This window comes from Mustela nigripes, chromosome 8 (genome assembly GCF_022355385.1).
Source record: "Mustela nigripes isolate SB6536 chromosome 8, MUSNIG.SB6536, whole genome shotgun sequence".
NCBI classification, from domain to species: domain Eukaryota; kingdom Metazoa; phylum Chordata; class Mammalia; order Carnivora; family Mustelidae; genus Mustela; species Mustela nigripes.
Window position 1 is genome coordinate 27,311,239 of NC_081564.1, and position 17,163 is coordinate 27,328,401.

Below are 17,163 nucleotides of genomic sequence, written 5' to 3' on the forward strand. Positions count from 1 at the left end.
AAGCCACCCAGGTGCCCCAATAAATAAAATCTTTTAAAAAAGAGAGAGAGGGAGAGAGACCTAACAGTGTTGCCTGGGTGACTCAGTCGGTTAAGCCTCTGACTTCGGCTCAGGTCATGATCTCAGGGTCCTGGGATCAGTCATAGGGCTCTCTACTGAGTGGGGAGTCTGCTTCTCCCTCTCCTACTGCACCCCCCGCCCCCGTTGTGCTCTCTCAAATGAATCAGTAAAATCTTAAAAAAAAAAAAAGTTACAACCACATGGAGATGGGATGAGTAGCCAATATGCAGAGTTTTATATTGTTTACCAAGTCTTAAATCAAGAACAAGGGGGACAGTGTCACCCTGACATTGGGTGTCACCCTGGTCAGTGGCTAATGGGTTAATGATGTGGATGTCGTGATGAGAAAAACACAGATAAAGCACTGCCGGGAGAGATTTGGGGAACACCCCTATGGGAAGACATTTGGCAATGGGCCCAAAATACTAAAATGACTGTCTTCCGTGGAGATGATCCCAGTGAGCTTACCTCCGCAGAGCGGACCTTCAACAAAGTCGCAGACTCATTAGCCCAAATTGCGGTAAACACAGTTGATCCATTGGCGGACACCAGATTGGCGCAACCGGCTCAGGAGAAAAAGCAGCGTTTGGGAGAGCAGGCTACTCACAGGTGGGTCAGGACCGTGGGATACCCATCCCCCAGGATGCTGTACAAGAAACCATGTTAAAATGTCCAGTTTGTCGGATCTGGCAAAGATGGAAAATTCCACAACAGTACAAAGGACCATACAACAGGGAAGACTTCCCAAGCCAAATTTGGCAAATAAAATACGTGGGGCCATTACCCCACTTCCGGAGTTGTTAATGTATCTGTGTGGTAGTGGACACTTACTCAGGATATTTAATATCTTGTGTATTTGCCCAAGCCACTCAACAGAACGCTGTCAAGACCTTAGAGACTAGGGCGCCTGGATGGCTCAGTGGGTTGAAGCCTCTGCTTTCGGCTTGGGTCATGATCCCAGGGTCCTGGGATTGAGCCCCCGCATTGGGCTCTCTGCTCAGCAGGGAACCTGCTTCCTCCTATCTCTCTGCATGCTTCTCTGCCTACCTGTGATCTCTGTCTGTCAAATAAATAAAATCCTTAAAAAAAAATCTTAAACGATAGATCTGTTGGTCAAAATGCAACTCCATTAGGGCAAATGAAGACCCCTAATTTGCAAATAAGCAATGTGACAAAATTATTACAGCCAGCCTTAATATGTTGGAATATTAATTCAGACACTAAATTATCTTACAGATCCCCCATCCCCACCGAGTCTGCTGGACTAGATTTACATTCCACGACAGAAGCACAAGCTGTAATTCAATGAACTGTGCCTACCAGCATAGGGATTCATTGCCCCCCTAAAACAGTTGGATTAATTATGGGGCATTCAAGATTGGTGCTAAGAGGAATATAAATATTAAGAGAAATAATCCTGATTATCAAGGAGAGATAAAGGTCATTTTACTCAATTCTGGAGGGCGACCAGTCTACGGCCATACCACCCTGAACGCACCCGATCTTGTCTGAATACAAAAATATAATCTAAACGGACAGTTATTATTGTTGCGCTAATGAAGACCACTGTGGAATCTGGCTCTGACCCTGCCCTCACTATGGTGAGGGGAGCTAAGGGGTTTGGCTCCAGCACTGCTTAGAAACTAGTGGCAAAGGCTTGGGTGACAAAGCCACCAACAGCAATCCCACTCCTTCTGAAGTAACTGCTCAAGGAGGAGATGCTACAGTAATAGCAATGTATTCTGGCCATGAAAAATTGTATCATGTTCCTTTAATGTATGTTTCCCTCCATGATCATAGATACAGATTTATGATGAGGGAGCAGGAGGCTGGCTGAGGACAAAGCAAGAGCTGGCGCCTTGCACCCCCCCACTTCATCCGCTCCCCTCCATATGTGTAGCATTCCTCAGGCACCCCTGACTGCCATAAAATGATAAATAGTTAACTTGCTGAGATCGCAATCCTGCAAGACGGGAGTCTCCCTTGGTTTGCAAATTTCCTTGAGATTACAACAAAGAAGTTACTTTATCAATAGCCCAATTTCCAAAGACACAGAACTCAGTTCCTCAAGCCTAATGTTACCCTCCCCTCCATAAAAACCGAAGGAGGTGGAAGTAGAAGGAAAAGTAAATAAAGTTAAATTTCTTCTAAACCTAAATCTCATTAACAAGGATGCTTGATAGCAGGAATGTAACATTCCACCAGACTTCCAATTGTCTTTACTTGATAGCAACTAAGCCTTCAATATCCTGATAGTATTCTTTGCCCCAATAGCCCTTCTGGACACCCCTTTGTCCTCACCTACCCAACTCCTGTGTATATAACCAACCACTCCTCACAACCCGGGGCAGCTGCATCTCTGCCTGCCCACGGGCCCTGTCCCCGTGCTTTAATAAATCACCTTTTGCACCAACGACGTCTTAAGAATTCTTTCTTTAGGGGTGCCTGGGTGGCTCAGTGGGTTAAAGCCTCTGCCTTCGGCTCGGGTCATGATCTCAGGGTCCTGGGATCGAGCCCCGCATCGGGCTCTCTGCTCTGCAGGGAGCCTGCCTCTCTCTCTCTCTCTCTATCTGCCTCTCTGCCTACTTGTGATCTCTGTCTGTCAAATAAATAAATAAAATCTTTAAAAAAATAAAATAAAAAAATAAAAAAAAAAAGAATTCTTTCTTTAGTCGTCGGCTCCGAACCTCCTCACCCCACCGAATCTGACTTAGGTTCTGGGACTTCATCATTTAGATACTGTGCTTTCCCATCACCTGGACACAATCTACCTGTATCCTGCAGACTCAGCCTGAGGCTGTCTCCACTGAAGCAGGACAGCCATTGATCCTGTCCTGTTGGGCCAGATGTCCTTTACCTGTAGGACTGATATGCTGGTACCATAATGGACATGAGATTTATTCTCCAAAATATGTCAGATGTTTTCTGTAAGCGCACTGACCACCCTCATCAAGATAACTGATGAGGTTCTAGAACCTAGGTGAGGTTCGGTGGGCTGAGGTCCGGAGCCGATGACCAAGAAAGAATTCTTGAGACATCTTTGATGCAAAATGGTGGTTTATTAAAGCATGGGGACAGGACCCGGGGGCAGGAAGAGCTGCTGCCCTGGGTTGTGAGGGATGGCAGGCCATGTACCCTTCGGTTGAGGAAGGTGAGGGGAAGGGAGGTTTCAATGGAACTTTCTTTTTTTTTTTTTTTTTAAAGATTTTATTTATTTATTTGACAGACAGAGATCACAAGTAGGCAGAGAGGCAGGCAGAGAGAGAGAGGAGGAAGCAGGCTCCCTGCTGAGCAGAGAGCCCGATATGGGACTCGATCCCAGGACCCTGAGATCATGACCCGAGCCGAAAGCAGCGGCTTAACCCACTGAGCCACCCAGGCGCCCCTCAATGGAACTTTCATATGCTAAAGAGGGCCTAGCCTACAAGGTGCCCTGATACCGGAGGCCTTGGGGCTTGATCAATGTTGTCTTTTGGCCATCCATTAACATCAAGATAGTTGGGAGATTTTTGGTGGGATTTCACAATCCTGCTATCAATTGTCTTTGTTAGTGAGATTTAGGTTTAGAAGAGATTTGACTGTATTTACATTCCATTATACCTCAGCCTCCTTCAGTTTTGTTTATGGTGGGGAGGGAGACATTAGGGCCTGAAGAACTGAGTTATTTGCCTCTGGCTATTGATTTGTAAACCTAGTGAGACTCCTGTCTTGCAGGATTGTGATCTCAGCAAGTTAACTATTTGTTTCTCACTTTTGGCAGTCAGGAGTGCCTGAGGATGTCGTACACATTTCTGAGGGGAGGGGTGGAGAGGGGGTGCAAGGTGCCAGCTTTTGCTTTGTCTTCAGCCAGCCTCCTGCTCCCTCATCCATAACCATAATCTTTCTTTACTTTTTTTTTTTTTATGATTTTATTTGGGGCACCTGGGTGGCTCAGTGGGTTAAAGCCTCTGCCTTTGGCTCCAGTCATGGTCTCAGGATCCTGGGATGGAGCCCCGCATGGGGCTCTCTGCTCAATGCCTGCTCCCCCGTCTCTCTCCCTGCCTCTTGCCTCTCTGGCTACTTGTGATTTCTCTCTCTCTCTCTCTCTCTGTAGGTGTCAAATAAATAAATAAAATCTCTTTAAAAAAAGATTTTATTTATTGATTTGACAGAGAAAGAGACAAAAGAGACACAGCCAAAGAGGGAACACAAGCAGTGGGAGAGGGAGAAGCAGGCTTCCCGCTGGGCAAGGAGCCTGATGTGGGGCTCAATCCCAAGAAGGACCCTGGAATCATGACCTGAGCTGAAGGCAGACACTTAATGACTGAGACACGCAGGAACCCCAACTGATGAGGGAGCAGGAGGCTGGCTGAGGATGGTGCAGGGGCTGGCACCTTACACCCCCCTCTCCACCCGCTCCCCTCCGTAATATGGGTAGCATTCCTCAGGCACCCCTGGCTGCCATAAAACGATAAATAGTTAACTTGCAGAGATCACAGTCCTGCAAGGCAGGAGTCTCCCTTGGTTTGCAAATGTCCTTGAGATTTACAACAAAGAAGTTACCTTATCAATAGCCCAATTTCCAAAGACACAGAACTCAGTTCCTCAAGCCCTAACAGTCACCCTCCCCTCCATAAAAAAAACGAAGGAGGCAGAGGTAGAAGGAAAAGTAAATAAAGTTAAATTTCTTCTAAACCTAAATCTCACTAACAAGGACGCTTGATAGCAGGAATGGAACATTCCACCAGGAGACTCCCAGTTGTCTTTATTTATTTTTTTTTTTAAGATTTATTTATTTATTTATTTGACAGAGAGATCACAAGTAGACAGAGAGGCAGGCAGAGAGAGAGAGAGAGAGAAGCAGGCTCCCTGGTGAGCAGAGAGCCCTATGCGGGACTCGATCCCAGGACCCTGAGATCATGACCTGAGCCGAAGGCAGCGGCTTAACCCACTGAGCCACCCAGGCGCCCCCAGATGTCTTTATGTTAATGCCTCATTAGAGGGAAAGTGGCCGGGGCGCCTGGGTGGCTCAGTTGGTTGGACAACTGCCTTCGGCTCAGGTCATGATCCTGGAGTCATGGGATCGAGTCCCGCATCGGGCTCCCAGCATCATGGGGAGTCTGCTTCTCCCTCTGACCTTCTCAGCGCTCATGTTCTCTCTCACTGTCTCTCTCTCAAATAAATAAATAAAATTCTTTAAAAAAAAAAAAAAAAAAAAAAGAGGGAAAGTGGCCTTGGCTTGATAGTAACCAGGACTTCAATATCCTGATAGTCTTCTTAACCTCAATAGCCCTTCTAAACACCCCTTTGTCCTCACCTACCCAACTCCTATGTATATAACCAGCCACTCCTCACAGGCCCGGGGCAGCAGCTCTTCCTGCCCACGGGTCCTGTCCCCGTGCTTTAATAAATTACCATTTTGCACCAAAGATGTCTCAAGAATTCTTTCTTGGTCATTGGCTTCAGACCTCAGCCCACCAAACCTCACCTAGATTCTAGAACTTCATCACAACCATAGTTTTTCTGTAGGATTAAGAGCCACAACTTTGTCTGATGATGGTGAATCTACATATGTAAAAGCAGACCCCACTGATAACAGTTTTAAACAAGCATCTATATTTGTAACAGTGTATAACAACTGCACTGTCCCTTTAAGGGAGAAACAGTTTCTGATTACACTTGGCAACAAGTGTGTTAAACCTTAGCTCATTTTGTATTCTCAAAGGAAATAGTCCCCAAGATATATTTTGACAAAATATTGACATAGGAACCTCTTTAAGCAAATTCTTACACCTCAATGGTGCTATATTTTCCATTATCAATTGTTAATGCAAATGTACCACCTCCCCTCCATATACCTCTCATTGTATATATATGAATTGTTCTACATTCCTTCTACTTGCAATCATACCTCTTATATGTATGGTCCACACTTTGTTATTGCCTTTTGGATGGTCCTGGTTATGTGGAAATCTCTCGCATAATCATATTCCTAGGGATACCTGGGTAGCTCAGTTGGTTAAGCTTCTGCTTTGGCTGGGATCATGATCCGGTCCTGGGACAGAGTTCCGCAGCCCATTCCTTGCTCAGCAGGGAGCCTACTTCTCCCTCTGCCTGCCCCTCTCTCTGACAAATAAATAAATAAAATATTTTTTAAAAAATCATATTCCTGGGGCACCTGGGTGGCTCAGTGGGTTAAGCCTCTGCCTTCAGCTCAGCTCAAGATCCCAGTATCCTGGGATCAAACCCCGCATCAGGCTCTCTCTGCTCAGCAGGGAGCCTGCTTCCCCTTCTCTGTCTGCCTCTCTGCCTACTTGTGATCTCTGTCTGTCAAATAAATAAAATCCTTAAAAAATTAAAATAAAAAAAAATCCTATTTCTAAACAGTAGCAAGGTACTATAAGGGAAACTGTTTCTCCTTAGGTCTCCTCCTGAAAGTCCTCCTGAGAAATACACCTGACCCACCAATCATGATGATCATGTGTTATCTCCTTCTGCTACTATTGCCTCAGTAACCAGTGTTTTAGCTACACCTGGATTAATAGTAGGTGAACAAAATGAATAAGTTATTTTGTATAACTTCTTTTTTAAAAAAGATTTATTTATTTATTTGAGAGGAGAGAGAGAACAAGGGGGGAAGGGGAAGAGGGAGAAGCAGACTCCTCGCTGAGCAGGGAGCCCAGCACAGGGCTTCATCTCAGGGACCCCAAGATGACCTGAGCCGAAGGAAGACGCCCAAAAAACTGAGCCAGCCAGGCACCCCTCTCTTTTTATAACTTCTCAAATAGTTAATGGTACTGCTGATGCTCTTCCAGTAAGTGCTTTGTGAGAATTCTTACAAAACAGAGCCACTATACATTATCTCGTGTTACAATGTAATGACCTACCACAGATATGCTATTTTTTAAAATAATTTATTTATTTGTCAGAGAGAGAGAGAGCAAGCACAGGCAGAAAGAGTGGCAGGCAGAGGCAGAGACAGAGGGAGAAGCAGGCTTCCTGCTGAGCAAGGAGCCCAATGCGGGACTCCATCCCAGGCCGCTGGGATCATGACCTGAGCTGAAGGCAGCCGCTTAACCAACTGAGCCACCCAGGTGTCCCTACAGATTTGCTATTTTTTAAAGATTTTATTTGGTTGTCAGAGAGCACACGAGTATAAGCAGGGGCAGTGGCAGGCAGAGGGAGAAGCAGGCTCCCCTCTGAGCAAGGAGTCCCATGTGGGACTTGATCACAGCACCCTGGGATCATGACCAGAGCCAAAGGCAGAGGTGTAACCAGCTGAGCCACCCAGGCATCCCATGAATGTGCTATTTTAAGATTTTAACAAAATCGATAAATTTATAAATAATATGAGACATGAAATTGATCAACTCAATACTTTCCCTAGGTTTGTTTTGTTTTGTTTTGTTATAAGACTTTATTTGACAGAGAGATAGCAAGAGAGGGAACACAAGCACAGGGGAGCTGGAGAGGGAGAAGCAGGGTCCCCTGTGTGAGGCTGGATCCCAGGATGCTGAGACCATGACCTGAGCTGAAGGCAAACACCCGAAGACTCAGCCACCCAGGCGCCCAAATACTTTCCTGTTGGAGGCCCGGCATGGTTGGAGTTGTGGGTCAAACCAGGCCCTGACTTGTGTCTCCTTTAAAGTCCAGACGCCTTGATCAGGGGTTAAGGACGGGAAAGTTGAGTAACACCGAGAAAGGGTATGTGCTATGTGTCATGCACTCACCTACGTGACTTCCCACACGTTCTCCCTACAGAAGGGAATAATGTGGTCAGGGTCATAAATTTTTAGTTGGTCCTTGTTGTTCCTGTACTTCCCATAATCCACTCCCTGGTTGATTGTAACTTTTTATATCAAAAATAGCTGGGGGAAGGGGGGTTGGGAGAGGGGGGTGGGATTGTGGACATTGGGGAGGGTGTGTGCTTTGGTGAGTGCTGTGAAGTGTGTAAACCTGGTGATTCACAGACCTGTACCCCTGGGGATAAAAATATATGTTTTTAAAAAATTAAAAATTAAAAAAAGAAGTAGCTAATGGCATTAGCTGTGATTACCTGGCATCACGAGATTTGTTTGTAGTTAATGTAAAACTTGTTATAGGAACTTGAGGTTATCTGACTAGATACTAATGTATTACTCCTTCTATTGTGGTCTGCCTTAATAAATGCTTGTAAGATGTGGGATAAACTCAGCACTGTTGGATATCCTCCTTAGTGCTCCTCCTGCCCGCATCTCTCTGCTTCTCGAGTTCTTCATTCTCTTACCTTTATGTTCCTGGTCGATTTGTTGCGCTGGCAGCGACTCCTTCCATAGTTTATTTAATTGGTTATCGCACTGGGGAGGGTGTGTAAAGGGTGTTTATAATTACACTCTGTGCTACTTAAAATGTCTTTCCAGATTTGTGGATTTGTAAAAAGTGCCTTGTGGAAAGTGCCTTGTGGGTACATACGGCGTCATATTATGCGTGACAACTCAAGGATAGGATTTTGCTACTCCGGGTCAGGGAACGGGAGAAGAATGAGGCACAAACCAGTCAGCTGCAAGAGAAAATACAACCCAAGGGGCGCCTGGGTGTCTCAGTGGGTTAAGCCTCTGCCTTCGGCTCAGGTCATGATCCCGGGGTCCTGGGATCGAGTCCCGCATCGGGCTCTCTACTCAGCAGGGAGCCTGCTTCCCTTCCCCTCTCTCTGCCTTGCCTCTCTGCCTACTTGTGATCTCTGTCAAATAAATAAAAATCTTTAAAAAAATAAAATAAAATAAAATATAACCCAAACAATAACCCACAGAAGAGCCGAAGAAGGCCAAACATTAGTCCTATGCCTTGTAGATAAACAAGAAGGAAGGCAAAAATATATCTGGTCAAGCAGTATTAAGTTTATAGTTGAACAAGCACATTCAAAGGACTTACCCTAACTAGCCACAGGTGCTTTTGTGGGGAGAAAGAGGAGATAATGGAAAAATGAAGCCGGAGGCGTTCTGCCCTGAGCGAGCCGGGCATCCCCCACCACTCAGCTTCAAGGCCATATATCACCCTCTCCCCCAAAGGCCTGTTGCCGATATGTTTTTTTCTTAAGGCTATATCTAAATGTGCTTGGTAACTAGTAAAATTTCCCATGGGTTATATTTTAAGACTCCTCCAGGGTCTCCTCAACCACAGCCGGGGAGGCGGATGAGTGAGGGGGCTCCGGAGGGGCAGCCGCCTCAGGTCCTCCTCCATCTCAGCCGGGGCGCCCATTCTCCCCTGGGAGGTACTGGCCCAGATGGGGAGTATTGGCCCTTTTCAAGCAGTGATCTGTATAACTGGAAGGCTCAAAACCCCCCTTTTTCTGAAGACCCAAGGGGCCTGACTGACCTGTTTGAGTCTGTCATGCATACACATAGCCCCACCTGGGACAATTGCCCGCAGCTCCTTAAGACCTTGTTCACCACCGAAGAGCTGGAGCGGATCCTCACCGAGGCCAAAAAGAATGTCCCCGGCGACTACGGACAGCCCACAACCTTGCTGAACCTGATGACGAGTGCCTCCCCTTGAATAGACCGGATTGGGGGCGCCTGGGTGGCTCAGTGGTTAAGCCTCTGACTTCGGCTCGGGTCATGATCTCAGTGTCCTGGGATCGATTCCCTCGTTGGGCTCTCTGCTCAGCAGGGAGCCTGCTTCCCCCCTTCTCTCTCTGCCTGTCTCTCTGCCTACTTGTGATCTCTGTTTGTCAAATAAATAAATAATATCTTAAAAAAAAATGAATAGACCAGATTGGGACTTTGGGAACTCGGAGGGTAGGGAGCATCTCCGAGTTTTACCACCAGACTCTTATGGCAGGTCTCCAAGCGGCGACACGCTGCCCCACCAATTTGGCTAAGGTAAAAGTTGTAATGCAAGGGGAAAATGAAAGCCCGGCCGTATTTTTAGAGCGCCTCTATGATGCTTATAGGCAGTACACCCCTTTGGACCCCCTGGCAGAGGAGAATCAGTCAGCTGTGATTATATCCTTTATAAACCAAGCTGCCCCAGATATTAGAAAGAACTTATATAAACAGGAAGGATTAGGGGAAATGACCGTTTGGGATCTGATGAAAGTGGCAGAGAGTTTTTAACACTTGGGAGACTCCGGAGGAAAGGGAGGATCTGATCAGAAAGGAGAATCAGGAGTTACAGGAAAGACTTAGGAAAGAAGACAGAGAGCATCAGAGTAGGGAGAACAGAAGGCAGCAGAAGGAGATGGCCAAGATCCTGCTGGCAGGGGTACAGGGCACAGCCCGGGTGGGACCAGGTCTAGCCGGACTGGCCCGACCTTGGAAACTGTGGCCCAGGCTAGATAGGGGGCAATGCACAAACTGCAAAGAATATGGGCATTGGAGGAGGGAATGCCCCAAGCGCCAGGGCCAGACCAGACAGGACGCTCGGGTATTACTGACAGGAATGGACAGTGACTAGGGGCGACGGGACTTGGGTCCCCTCCCTGAGTCTTGAGTTAACTGTGTATGTGGAGGGGAAGCCAGTGGGATTCATGGTAGACACAGGAGCCCAGTACTCAGTACTCAGTTTTATTTATTTATTTATTTATTTATTTAAAGATTTTTATTTATTATTTATTTGACAGAGAGAGAAATCACAAGTAGGCGGAGAGTCAGGCAGAGAGAGAGAGAGAAGCAGGCTCCCGCTGAGCAAAGAGCCCGATGCGGGGCTCGATCCCAGGACACCGAGATCATGACCTGAGCCGAAGGCAGCGGCTTAATCCACTGAGCCACCCAGGCGCCCCCCAGTACTCAGTTTTAAACAAGCCTACGGAGCCCTTATCTCAGAAAACCAGCCTAGTGCAGGGGGCAACTGGGTCCAAGGCTTATCGATAGACCAGTAGGTGCCAGGTGGACTTGGCGCCCCCACCAAGTGACCCACTCTTTCCTGGTTATCCCTGAATGCCCGGCCCCCTTGTTGGGGTGTGATCTCCTAAACAAGGTCCGGCCTGTATCCACTTTGAGCCGGACAGCATCAAAGTGCTGGACGGCCAAGGGCGGCCCCTTCATGTCTTGAGCATCGCCTGTTTGCCCTGCAGGACACTCCTCCCCCCACAGAGTGGCCCCATGAGATGGATTACTGGTTTAGGACATACCCTCAGGTGTGGGCGGAGATAGCGAGTGTGGGCCTGGCGGCCCACCGAGCACCAGTAGTGGTCGAGGTCAAAGCCTCGGCCCAGCCTATCAGGATTTGCCAGTACCCCATCCCCATGTCCACCGGGGCAAGGAAAGGAATTGCCCAACACATTAACCACCTCCTAGAAGCCGGGATACTGAAACCCTGCCACTTCCCCTGGAACACCCCTCTTCTCCTTGTTAAGAAACCAGGGGGAGGGGTGCCTGGGTGGCTCAGAGGGTTAAGCCTCTGCCTTCGGCTCAGGTCATGGTCTCGGGGTCCTGGGATCGAGCCCTACATTGGGCTCTCTGCTGAATGGAGAGTCTGCTTCCCCCTCTCTCTCTGCCTGCCTCTCTGCCTACTTGTGATCTCTCTCTCTGTGTCAAATAAATAATAAATAAAATCTTTAAAAAAAAAAAAAAAGAAAAGAAAAGAAACCAGGGGGAAAGGATTACAGGCCGGTCCAGGACTTGAGGGAAGTGAATAAAAGGGTCGAGGACATCCACCCCACAGTCCCCAACCCTTATACCTTGCTAAGTCACTTGCCCTGTTCACATGTTTGGTATACCACCCTAGACCTAAAGAATGTGTTTTTTAGCATAGCCCTGGCACCCAGCAGCCAACACATTTTTGCCTTCAGATGGCATGATGACAGTACGGGAACCCCCGGACAGTTAACCAGGACTAGACTACCACAAGGCTTAAAAACCTCTCCTACTCTGTTTAATGAAGCCTTAAATCAGGACATGGACTCGTTTTCGCTGGAGCCGTGATTCAGCTATACTCCTGCAATACATAGGTGACTTGCTTCTGGCAGCCCCCACTGAGGCCAAATGCCGGCAGGCCACTGGAGACCTCCTCCAGGAGCTGGAACAATTGGGCTATCGTGGGCTATCGGGCCAGTGAAAAGAAAGCCCAAATATGCAGGCACAGTCACCTACCTGGGGTATAAATTGAAGGAAGGAACCAGATGGTTAACAGAGGCCATGAAAGAGCCTAGTCTTAGGTTTCCAGTCCCGACCTCCCCGGAAAGGTCCGTGAGTTTCTAGGGACAGCGGGCTACTGCCGGCTATGGATTCTGGGGTATGCTGAGATAGTGAAGCCCCTGTATGAGGCAATCAACGATAAGGCCCCCTGGGCCTGGGGGCCAAAACAGCAAAAGGCCTTTGACGAACCTCTTAAAGACACCAGTCCTAGCATTGCCAGACCCCCTGAAGTCCTTCACCCTCTTCCCCGATGAGAGTAAGGGGATAGGGAAAGGGGCCTGGGGCCATGGAAGTGTCCGGTGACCTACTTATCCAAGAGACTAGACCCAATCGCATCAGGATGGCCCCCGTGCCTGAGGATCATCAGGGCGGTAGCCCTGATGGTAAAGGACGCAGACAAACTCACTTTCGGGCAGCTTCTGAAGGTGGTAACTCCCCATGCCATCGAGGGAGTCCTGAATTATCCCCCTGGTAGGTGGATGACCAAGGCCCGCCTGACCCATTACCAAGGACTCCTGTTAGATGCACCCCGGATCATCTTTGCCGAACCAACTGCACTGAATCCAGCCACCCTGCTGCCGACCCCGGATCTGGAAGCCCCCCTGCGTGACTGCCAGGAGATCATGACAGAAATCACCCAGGTGTGCCCCGACCTCCAGGACACCGCCCTTCCCAACAGTGAGTTGATATGGTACACTGATGAAAGCAGCTTTCGTGAAGTTACTGCCGCCTTTTTGGCGGGCAGTAGAGGTAGTGGGCGGGCGCAGCGGTAGTGGGCCAAGATGGGAATGTCACTTGGAGTGCCTCACTTCCCCCGGGGACCTCAGCCCAGAAGACCGAAGTGATTGCGCTGGCGGAAGCACTGAACTGGCCGAGGGGAAACGAGTGACTGTCTACACCGATAGCCGCTCCGCTTTCGGCACTGTCCATATGCATGGCGCCATCTACCGGGAGAGGGGCTTTGTTACAGCGGAAGGAAAGAAACTGCGCAATCTCCCGGAGCTACAGAGCCTGCTTGCGGCCGTGCAGAAGCCCCGGGCAGTTGCAGTTGTCCACGTCTCTGGACACCAGTCTGCTCGGACCTCGGAGGCTGAGGAAAACCGGCCAGCGGATGAGGCCGCCAAAAAGGCGGCAGTAACTTCACCAACTTTGGCACTCGCCCTGCCCACACCCGAGCTCCCTCGCGGGCCCCTGCGACCTGACTGCACCCCAGAGGATCTGCAGTGGATCCAGAACCACTACTACCCAAAGCCTGATCAGCATGGGTGGCATCGGGACCGAGAGGAAAGACTGATAACTGCCGGCAAAACTAGGACTGTTCCTCCTTTCCAACCTGCACCAAGCCACCCATTTAGGGAAGAGAAAATTGCTGACAGTTCTCAAGTCCGCCCGCCTCCCCTGGTTGTTCCCCTGGCAAACAACCCAGATCCAGGATATCGTGGATCAGTGTGTTGGGTGCCAGGCTATGAAACCCAGTAGGAAGGGACCCCTGCGCACAGGTACGAGGGTACAGGGGAGGGCGCCGGGATGGAGCTGGGAGGTGGATTTTACTGAGGTAAAACCTGGGAGGTATGGGTATAAGTATTGCTGGTATTGGTTGACACTTTTTCAGGCTGGGTGGAAGCCTTCCCCACGAAAGGAGAGACTTCCCAGGTTGTCGCTAAGGCATTACTGGAAGAGGTCATACCCAGATATGGGGTCCCCGAGGTTTTAGGGTCCGATAACGGCCCAGCTTTCATCAGCAAAGTCCTACAAGGACGGGCCCAAGCGGTGGGGACCGATTGGAAGTTGCATTGCTAATATAATCCCCAGAGCTCAGGGCAGATAAAAAGGATGAATCGAACCCTGAAGGAGACCTTGTCTAAATTGGCCATTGAGACTGGGTGACGCTCCTACCCTATGCTATCTCCCGGGTTTGGAACTCCCCATTTGTGCACGGATTAACCCCCTTTGAAATCCTGTATGGGGCACCACCCCCCATTGTTGTCGGTACTCTCCCGGACCAAGACCCTAATGTGGCTCCAAATTATCTGGCTAGTCTGAAGGCCCTACAGGAGGTTCAGCGTGAAATCTGGCCCCTGGTGCACTCTTTGTATGAGACAGGGGACACACCGAATCCAGAACATGGCATTGTCCCAGGGAATTGGGTATGGGTAAGGAGACACAGGTCCCGAACCTTAGAAGAAAGATGAAAGGGTCCTTGTGAGGTTGTTCTGGTTACCCCCACTGCCTTAAAGGTTGACAGCATTGGACTTGGGTTCACCACTCCCCTGTGCGCCGGGCCACCCCGCCAGAGCAGAGACAAGCCAGGGAGTGGATTGTGCGATAACACGCTGATAACCCCCTGAAGCTACAACTCTCCACATCTCAGGGATGCCCCACATCCCCAGTCTAGTCTGACGATGAAGTGGCTGCTGGTCCTGACCCTGCTCAACAACTGGAAAAGGAACCTCGCAGAAACCAATCCTTACCGGCCTTACAAGCAGACATGGATCCTGAGTAACGGAGAGACTGAGAAGACTCTCAACGAAACCACCCGCGTGGCCCCGCTATCCACATGGTGGCCAGACTTAACCTTCTGCTTCAGAGACATCAACCCTGATTACAAGTCCACGGCACCCAATTTAGCCCGTAGCTATGGATTCTATGCCTGCCCGGGACACTCTAAGGACCCACAATGTGGGGGGGTCCAATATTCCTTCTGTAAGAGTTGGGCCTGTGTCACCTCTAATGATGGAGATTGGAGGTGGCCAGTTTCACGACCAGACTCTATACGATTGGCCTTTGTTAATCAAGGAAAGCCTAGAGGGGCGATTGTTCCTCTCCTTCAAGGTCCTTGTTCCCCTCAAGACTCAGACAGGATCCGAGTTCAGTTCACTGACCAGGGAAAACAGGAAGGGGTTAACAATTGGATTCAAGGAAAACAGTGGGGAGTAGTGTTCTACAAATACGGGGGACATGTGGGATCCACTATTGTTGTCAGATTAAAGGTTGAGGCAGTACAGAAAAGTAGTACTCAGGTAGGTCCAAATAGGGTGTTTGCTCCTCCGGGTGGGCCAAAGGCTCCTCCCGCTCCTTCCGCCCCTACCAAGAACCCAGGTAACAAAAACCTCACAAACGGGACCACAAGATCCCAGACTAACACCTCTGTAATCTCCCCGGCACTTACTACACAGGCCACCAAGGACTCCTTGTGAAAACTAATGCATACTATGAATGAGATCCTTAATGCCAGGAGCCCTAACCTCACGGCCTCGTGCTGGCTATGTTATGATGTGAAGCCTCCATTCTATGAAACAGTAGGGCTAAATGTCACCTATAATGTATCATCAAATGAGAGCCCCTCTCAGTGTTCATTGGGGGTGACTGTAAAATTCGTCTAACCCTGCAGCAAGTTAGTGGTAACGGAAGCTGCCTAGGGAAAGTGTCGCAGGTTAAATGAAGTCTTTGCACTTCCATAGATAACACCCCTAGATGGAAAGATAGCCCAAAGTGGCTAATGCCAGAAAATAATGGATGGTGGATATGTTCAAAGACTGGCCTCACCCCGTGCCTCTCAACCTCGATCTTTAATGCCTCTGAGGAATTCTATGTCCTGGTGACTGTGATGTCCTCCATCCTCTACCACCCCAAGGAACACATGTATTCTCATTGGAATAGAGGCACAAGTGAGAGAAGTAAGAAAGAGCCCATCACTGCACTAACTATTGATACCCTGTTCAGCTCAAGAGTGAGTAGCTGGGGTCATGACTAGCATAACCTCCCTGGTTACTCAATGAGCAGGAATGACATCCCTGAGGGTGGCCATAGATGAGGATCTAGAAAGAATAGAGACCTCTAGAAGTCGTTTAGAAAAATCTCTCACCTCCCTGTCCAAGGTAATACTCCAGAATGGAAGAGGGCTTGATTTGCTGTCCTCCAACAAGGGAGACTATGTGCCACATTAGAAGAGTGCTGCTTTTATGTCGACCACTGGGGGTAATAAAAGAATCTATGGCTAAGGTGAGGGGAAGGTTAGCCAAGAGAAAGAGGGAAGGGGAGGCACAGGAAAACTGGTTCGAGGCTTGGTTTAATAGGTCCCCCTGGTTCACCACCCTAGTCTCTACCTTAGTTGGCCCATTTGTTTTGCTTGTGTTTATTTTAACTTTTGGCCCTTGCATTTTGAATAGGCTTGTTAATTTTATAAAAAATCATGTTAATACCGTCCATCTCATGGTCTTGAGACAACAGTATAAGAGTTTGCCCACTTCTGGAAACCCCTCCAACTTCCCCGTAAATGAGCAGGATTCCTCATTATACACAACTAAAGGGGGGAATGTAAGAGTGGGTTAGCATTAGAACGGCCATCTTAAGGACCGGGAAGCCATTTTACTGAGCGACCCCTGGCTGAAACTGCATACGTAATTTTGAGAAAAGAGGAACTAACTAAAACCTGAAAAACAACTTAATCATAAACGACCAGGTTGTGGCGCAATTCTGTTTGGAAAAGAGCTTATCTTATTAAACCACCAGGTTGTGGCGCAAGCCAAAAATATGTAACTATGGGAAATTACTGTGAGTTAGATGTTTTGAAAATGCTATATAAACCCTTGGCTTTGAGTGCTCTGGGTTCTTGTTGAAACCCGCCACGTTTGGGCAGATACTTGGACCCCACCTAGCTGGAAATAAACTTCACTGTGTGACTTGCATTATTGTGGGTTTCCTCTTGTCTATTTGAGGGGTGGTCAACTCCAGACACTAACACTGACCACTCAGACCTTCAGGGGTCCAGGCAGGCTAAGGAATGCTGCTTGTGAGGCTCCTGCTGCATGAATGACCTTGGGAGGCTAGTTATTTGAAATATATTGTCTGAAAAAAAAAAAAGAAATATATTGTCTGGCCTCCAGGTCAGAACTGGCCCTTCTGTTCTGGACATCAAGAGATATAAATCTTGCCTCACATTCCCTCCTGCTCCAGGCTGGGCTGACCCCTGGGCATGGGACCCAGGAGGCGAGGTAGGCTCCGACAG

General features: G+C 48.6%; 1 long non-coding RNA gene across 2 annotated transcripts; it reads left to right on the forward strand.

Annotated features, from left to right (window-relative positions):
- Nucleotides 1–12,975: 12,975 nt before the first annotated feature.
- Nucleotides 12,976–16,843, forward strand: LOC132023384 (uncharacterized). 2 transcript variants are annotated; one of them, XR_009405952.1, is made up of 2 exons: nt 12,976–13,654; nt 14,393–16,843. It is a non-coding gene; the product is annotated as an uncharacterized LOC132023384 (long non-coding RNA). The 2 variants fall into 2 exon arrangements; XR_009405951.1 differs by having other exon boundaries at nt 14,527–16,843.
- Nucleotides 16,844–17,163: the final 320 nt, after the last annotated feature.